The sequence below is a fragment of the Taudactylus pleione genome, unplaced genomic scaffold (assembly GCF_031769625.1).
Source record: "Taudactylus pleione unplaced genomic scaffold, aTauple2 ptg001123l, whole genome shotgun sequence".
Classification (NCBI taxonomy): domain Eukaryota; kingdom Metazoa; phylum Chordata; class Amphibia; order Anura; family Myobatrachidae; genus Taudactylus; species Taudactylus pleione.
The window spans coordinates 4489643-4497260 of NW_028285524.1; positions in this window are offsets into that span (position 1 = coordinate 4489643).

The following is a 7618-nucleotide window of genomic DNA, read 5'->3' on the forward strand; positions in this document are numbered from 1 at the left end:
AAGTTGCTCTCTAGAACTGAACCCCCAAAGGAAAAGAAAAATATTGAATTTGTATTTATAACTGAATTCAGTAGTGAACACAGATTGATTGAAAAGGTTGTTAGAAACATTGGCCTTTGTTAAAACGTGATCCAATATTAAGATCTATGTTACCAGAAAGACCACAACATATCTACAGGAGAGCTCCCAATATTAAATCTAAATTGGTGTCTAGTACTCTGCCACTCCCAAAGTCTCTATCCCATATAACTTCAACATGTTTTTACCATTGCGAAATTGCATTGGGTGTAAAAATATTAAGAGTGGAGGTATTAATAAGATCGAGTCCACAAATATCAATGGGAAGGAGATAAAAATTAGGGAGTTTATCACCTGTAACACTAAAAATGTGGTGTATGCAATACGTTGCACATGTGAGAAGGTCTACATTGGAAGGACCTGTCGGCCCCTCAAAATCCAATTAGGCTAACATATACGGAACACTAAGAGGGGCCTGGAGGCACATTCCCTTCCAGCACATTTTAAAAAGTGTCACAATAGTGCCATTTCTGGAATATCATCCTTTTGTGCTTTAAAAGATATTAAGGGAAATCCACGCCATTGGGATTGTTCTAAAGCTTTGGCGACAACTGAAATGAACCTAATTTTGGAATGTAAAACCTTAATATCGGGGGGGGGGTTTGAATAACGATTTTGAGATTAAATAGATCTTGTGACATTTTTTGAAATCTATTATTCTGTACTTTCTAAACTAGCGTATCTCATTGGTTTATATTATCTGCTTCAATTTTGATTATATTCGAATCATATTCTAATTGGTGTTTTTTAGTTTCTTTTAGATGTTATACTGATGTATTTTGGATTTATAGATAATTATTACAATGCATCCAATTGCAAAATAAAGAACTACAAGCTGTTTACGATGGAAAAAAACATATGTTCAGTTTACATTAGTTTTGTTATTATTATTGTTTAACATTTCCGATGTCTGTATAATATGCTTGTAATGAATTATATTGTGTGGGTATATTTTTCCTTTACTATAATGGCCACAGGGGTACTTCCGGTTCCCCGTCCGGAGTTTTTGACCCCTGGAGTAGACAGGGTAGATGTTTCCGTCTATCCCACCTGGATGTGACATCTGCGTTCTACCTTATGCTTTGGGATCCTGTTTGGTGGACCGCAGTGTCACTTCCTGCTCCCGATCATGGAGTCGAACTCTCTAATTCATCTTTAGTTTATGTGGGAGATCGATAAGTACACCCACCACCTCCTGAGGTCTTATGAGTATTTATAATCTATTATGAGTCCTGGAAACAACGTCACTTCCGGTTTTCGGACCCTGGAGTGAAGCCGCTTCTTTCCAAATTTTAGGGGTGATCTTTTATTATCAGGAATAGTTGAACATAGCAGATTTTATCTGCTAGATTCCATCCCCATTTTACATAATTTGATATGTTAATCCCCTCGAGTAGAGATGTATACTTCTTGTGACATGCAGGGAGTTTCCATGGCAACGGATCAAACACAATGTATGCTTTCTATTTATTGATTTATATAAGATTGATAATACTTGTATCACGAATAGGAGAGGTTTATTGTATCTGTATCTTTGTATATATGAGAATTAGTATGTAATTTGGTATTAATCATACTTTAATTACTGATGTCATTTCCTGGATTTTCTGATTGGCTGTCCATGGTTTAAATACTGGGCTCATTCACACTCTGGACATGTCTTGATAAAGGCCCACTACTGGCAAATGCGTTGACAGCACCACAAGTGTGAACTGCCTTATCCTGAATTATCAGGCTTGCATTATTTTTTTTTAAAACCTTTTTTTGGAATTTTTTTGTATTTTTAATTATTTCTTTTTTTTGTCTGCATATTTTATGGATTTGTCAAATGTCTTCCATTGTTATGATTGACCACTTGTAGGTCATTATACGCTCAAAAAAAAAAAAAACAGATTCACTTGCTGCTATATTTCTTTATGGGTGATCAGTTACAATAAAAATTGGATGTTATACATTTGTTTTTTTTCCGGGGAAAGTACATCATGGAGGGAATATTTTTTGCATGAAGATTAAGAGATGAGGGGAATCCATAAAAGAAACCTTTATTATATGCTTGAAGTCTTCTATACTTACCGTGAGTGGGGTACGCCTATTTCCACCTGTGAGAACTATTAAAGAAACCTTGATGTGCTTATATTTCCCATTCCAATAGTGAGTGGGGTACACTTTCTTTTCTTGAAACTTTTGGTATGGGCTATTTATCCCTTTAACACGGAGGTGAATGGGAGGAAGAAAAAGAAACCTTTTGATGTATGAAATTACATCACTGAGTGTGAGTTAGGGTACGCCTGCACCCACTTGAAGGAATCACTTTCTCTTAAAAGATTTCACAACTTTTGTGGATTCAAAACTGTGTTACTTTTTTTCACGATATCACATATGCACTGGAGAATAAAGAAGAGAAGAACTTCTCCAGGCTTCTATCACAGACACTAATTTTTGTCTCTAAGGAAAGTAATTTTTTTATATCACATTCTCTTATATCACATTTCCGTAATTAGATTATTTGTTTTGTATGAGCGCCTTTTGTTTCAGTCACATAATTCCATTATCAATCAAAAAGAGGGGTGGGGCTCAGCCGGTTCCAGGGGTGGGGCCAAGCTTTGCCCCACCCAGAAAAAAAAATCGGCTCCCACTCATCCATCAGTGGCAGAGAGCCATTGGTTCTCTGCCATCGACTGTGAAAGTATTCAACATCAACCATAAATGATTTAGAATCATCGATGGTCAATGTCTATTCCTACTCATGGCTGTCAGCACTTTGTTAGTGATGACAGTTGGAACTGCCTGTGAGTGTGTAGTGGGACCATACAGGTGCACCTGGCTGCGTGTGGCTGTTCTCAGTGGTAGCGTGGTTTGAAGCAGGCGCGCACAAAGGGGGCTTTTTCTGAGTACCCAGAAACCCCCCTGTCTGCCGATCACTAAGTGTGGTGTGAACCGCAGTGAGTGCGGTCCGCACTACACGCTAACAAACACACCGCCGCCAGCACCGGGTACTACGCTCGTACTACTCGGTGGCAGTGTGTATATTTTAGCAGCCAGTGAGAGTCAGACAGACTCACATTGGCTTCTGCATCCACGGAGGGAACCGGCTGGAGCTCATGAGCCACCTCCCACCTGTTTCTGGATGTTTTTAATTAGCAAGGAGTCCTTGCCCTCCAAGACTGCACAACTAATAAGGCACAATGAGGGTAAGACCTGCTAAATATATGCTGTGTGTTACTTTTTGGGATTGCGTCTGGGGCGCGGGGCTCTCTGGGCTGGTGTGGCTGGACTGTTTCATGGCATCATAATGTACACTTTTTTATCACCTTTTTAGTTTGTTTATTTATATAGGTAGCACTTCTTACACTTTTAATTATAAACTCTTACTTATGTAGGTCTTAACACATAGGAGTTTCTTTATAATTCTCTAACTATTACTTGTAATCTCACACTAGTGTGACGCCATGGGGCGGTTCTGTTGGGTTGCCCTGGGGGGTCCCGTGCCCTGTACTTGTTCCATAGGAGTGTTAGGGACCTGCATGATAGAGGTCACCCGCATGCGGTGGGTAGGCCCATAATTTTGGCCATTATTATGCTAAGAACCTCTTTGATCCAATTTAGCAGAATTATTATAAGATTTAGCATTGTTAGAGTGTGCACTTGCAATTTTTCCCTTTTTTAGCTTGAAGCACTACAAGTCTCAGCAGGTAGCACTTCACATTGTGCTTAGGATGTGCAATCTAGGGCCTCTCCCCTATGTCTCTCCCATAGTGCAGAGCGGGCCGGAAGGAGTGGACAGCGGCGGTCGCGGCAGGAGCGGGGATTCAGGTAAGTTGTGTTGGTTTTTTTTGTGTGTATGTGTGTGTATGTAAGGGGCATGGACACTGACACTGCATGGGGGGTGCTACTGGGTGCACTGTATAGGGGAGGTGGCCACTACTGGGAGCACTGCATAGGGGGGTCGCCACTAGGGGGCACTGAATAGGGGGGTGGCCCGTTCTGGGGGCACTGAATAGGGGGACTACTACTTGGGACACTATATAAGGGGCACTTCTGGGGGGACTACTATTGGGGGTACTATATAAGGAGCACTACTGGGGTGACTACTACTGGGGGCACTACATAAGGGGCACTACTGTGGGGACTACTACGCACTATATAAGGGGCACTACTTGGGGCACTGCATAGGGGGGGACTACTACTGGGGGAACTATATAAGGGGCACTGCATGGGGGACTACTACTGGGAGCACTGCATAGGGGGGACTACTACTGGGGGCACTGCAAAGGGGGAACTACTACTGGGGGCACTACTACTGGGGGCACTATATAAGGGGCACTACTGGGGGCACTGCAAAGGGGGGGCTACTACTGGGGGCTCTATATATGGGGCACTACTGGGGGCACTGCAAAGGGGGGGCTACTACTGGGGGCACTATTGGGAGCACTGCAAAGGGGAGACTACTACTGGGGGCACTGCAAAGGGGGAATACTACTGGGGCTCTATATAAGGGGCACTACAGGGGGCACTGCAAAGGGGGGCTACTACTGGGGGCACTATTGGGAGCACTGCAAAGGGGGGACCACTACTGGGGGCACTGCATAGGGGGCACCACTACATAAGGGGCACTACTGGGGCCAATGCATAAGGGGTACTACTGTCGGCACTGCAAAGGGGAGACCACTATTGGGGGCACTATATAAAGGGTAATACTGGGGCCAATGCATAAGGGGTACTACTACTGGGGGCACTGCAAAGGGGGGACCACTACTGGGAGCACTATATAAAGGGTAATACTGGGGCCAATGCATAAGGGGTACTACTACTGGGGGCACTGCAAAGGGGGGACCATTACTGGGGGGAGGGGGGTATTTAATAAATCATGCTGGCTGTATTTATTTGCCTGCTGCATTCATGTTTTTTAGTGATAGAGGTGTGTGTGTGTCTGTGTCAGTCAGTGTGTGTGTACCCCGTCATAGGCTGAGTGGTATATTTTACTGCAGTGGTCCTAAATCCTGTGTAAGCTATTTCTATCTGTCTGTCTGTCCGCCTATCTATTTGTGGCTAGATGTTTTTTTATTGGTTCGGTAACCAAGAGTGGCAGGAGGCAGCAGGACGTATTTGCCCACCCCTAGGCTAGGGTGACCTAGCCAGCAGTAAGCAGAACACAGCAGAATGGAGCCAGGGGGAGGCAGGATGGAGCAGAAGCAAGGAGGGACATAGCCGGGGGGAGGTGGGACGGGGCAGAGGAGGCTGGCAGCCAGTGAATTCCGAACCGAAATGGGGACATCTCTACTATGTACTGCTGAGGACTGGAAAACAATCCCCTGTGATCAGTGGTGGCAAGAATAATAGAATGTGACTCCGTTGGTGCACCTGGCCGGAGCAGGTGCCCGAATCATGCTACGCCCCGTGCTGACTCTACATGATGTGTAAGGGGTTGCCACCACCAGTCATTGCCACCTACATATGATATTAATGTTTCTAATATGTTTTAATAGAACAAAAACACTTTTGGAAAAAGTAATCATACATATATTGTAATTGCTTACATGTATTATTTATGGTATTTACCCGTATGCGTATGATGCATTTGATAGGTGAGTGTTATATCATATTAGAGGTACAGTATAGTGAAATATTTATACTCACCTTTCACTGTATGAAAATGTCCTGTTGAAGAAAGATTGTTGCATTATGCCCCTTTCTGTACAAATAGAGGACCTGATTTAGCAAGAATCGCTATTCTGCTTATACGCACTCAATGCAGTTGCTAATATCAGCGGTGATATGTAAATATTTGCATTCGCAATGCGATCTCAGCCTAACATGAGGACGCCCACTTCCCCTTACATCCGTATACTTCCCCAATATAGCGAAACAATCTGTAACATCGAGTAACATTGGACCCATACGCACAGTTAAGGAATGTCAGACCTCACTCAGGAATTGCTAACTTCAGCGCCCGCTATGAGGCCACTGTGATGCATGCGTAGATCACTAATATCGTCTGACTGTGTGCGTCTTAGCACTTGCGATCCTTGCTGAATCAGGCCCAGAGATTGCTACCGGAGTTGGTGTTGCATCACCTATCCCTGTTTTCACTCTATGGGGCAGATTCAATTAGCTGCGGGATTTACCTCATGGCTAATTGCCGCGCTGGACCTATTCAATTGGTGGGGATTCCTCAAGCGGGAGTCCCCGAGAGCCTGCGCGTGGGTCCCTGCAGTCAGACTTTACCTCGCACCTCATGTAGGTGCGATGTAAAATCCGTGTTAAAACGACCAATCGGCCTCGCTCTCGAGAGAAAAACACTTTGATTCTGCAGTTTACGCGGAATCAGTGTGTTTCCACGCGCGAATCCTGATTTTACGGTGTGGGAAAAAAGCTATTTAATTAAATAGCTTTTCCCAGCACCACGGGAATTTAGGCTGGTAATTAGTGGCGGGGTAAATCCTGCGGGTAATTGCATCTGCCCCTATATACTGTATATAAACACATTTTGCAAATCTCTTCTTTAAATACACATTTTTTCTATATATTGTAAATGGCCAGCAATGTGTGCTATCATCCATATTGATGGAAGAGTTTTTTCTACGTATGTCATGGCTCCAGCACAATGGAGCATTACAAATCAATGGCACAATCTTATTTTAGATCATTGCAAATTGGTAGATGATAGATTAGATCAGGTCATGTCAAGTGAAAGACTGACAGCTATTGTAAATGACAGATTATAGCAATTCCACTTGACCTAGGAACCCTGGCTCTCAAAAAGAGTAACCCTTCGTTACCTCCTGCCTATGTCTTATATCTCATTATTTTGGCCTTAATGACAAGAACTTACACTGCAAGGTCAACTGCTACAGTATACTGACTCTACACCGTCCCCAAGCACAGAATAACATGTATGGACAATAACATCTTGCCAACGAAAAAAGCTTTAATTGAAATATGTTTTAGTAATCTATTTCATATCCATTTGAAATTTGCAAATAAGTTGTTAAAAAATAATGAACCAAGTAGTTATATAGGGAGGTGACGGGTGATAAAATTATTAATTCTTTCACTGCTTGCATAATACTTGAGACATATAAGAGGGAGTTTTAGTAAACTGTGTGAAGAGGCCAAGTGAATGTGTTGCTGTAGCAACCAAGCAGATTACAGGTAACATTTATCTAGTGATGATAGCTAGAATCTGATTGGTTGCTATAATTCTGCCTCATAGAATTTGTTGGAATTTGTGTAATGTTTTCTGGGTGATGGGGAGGTTTACTTTCTAAACAGTATATAGGTCTGAATACAATTCTTTCCTCCAAATCAAAGTGCATCTAGTTCATACTTGCCGACAATCAGCCCCCTCCTTCCGGGAGGGAGCTGATTGTCGGCTAGCAGTGGGGGGCGTGTCCAGATAGCTGTGACACGTTGGGGGCATAGCCGGTACAGGGCAGCACGATCGTGTCATCATGGCCCCGCCCCCTCTTCACAATGCCTTTATTTTCGGCACTGTGAAGCAGGGGGCGGGGCCACAATGACGCACGAATCGCGTCACCGA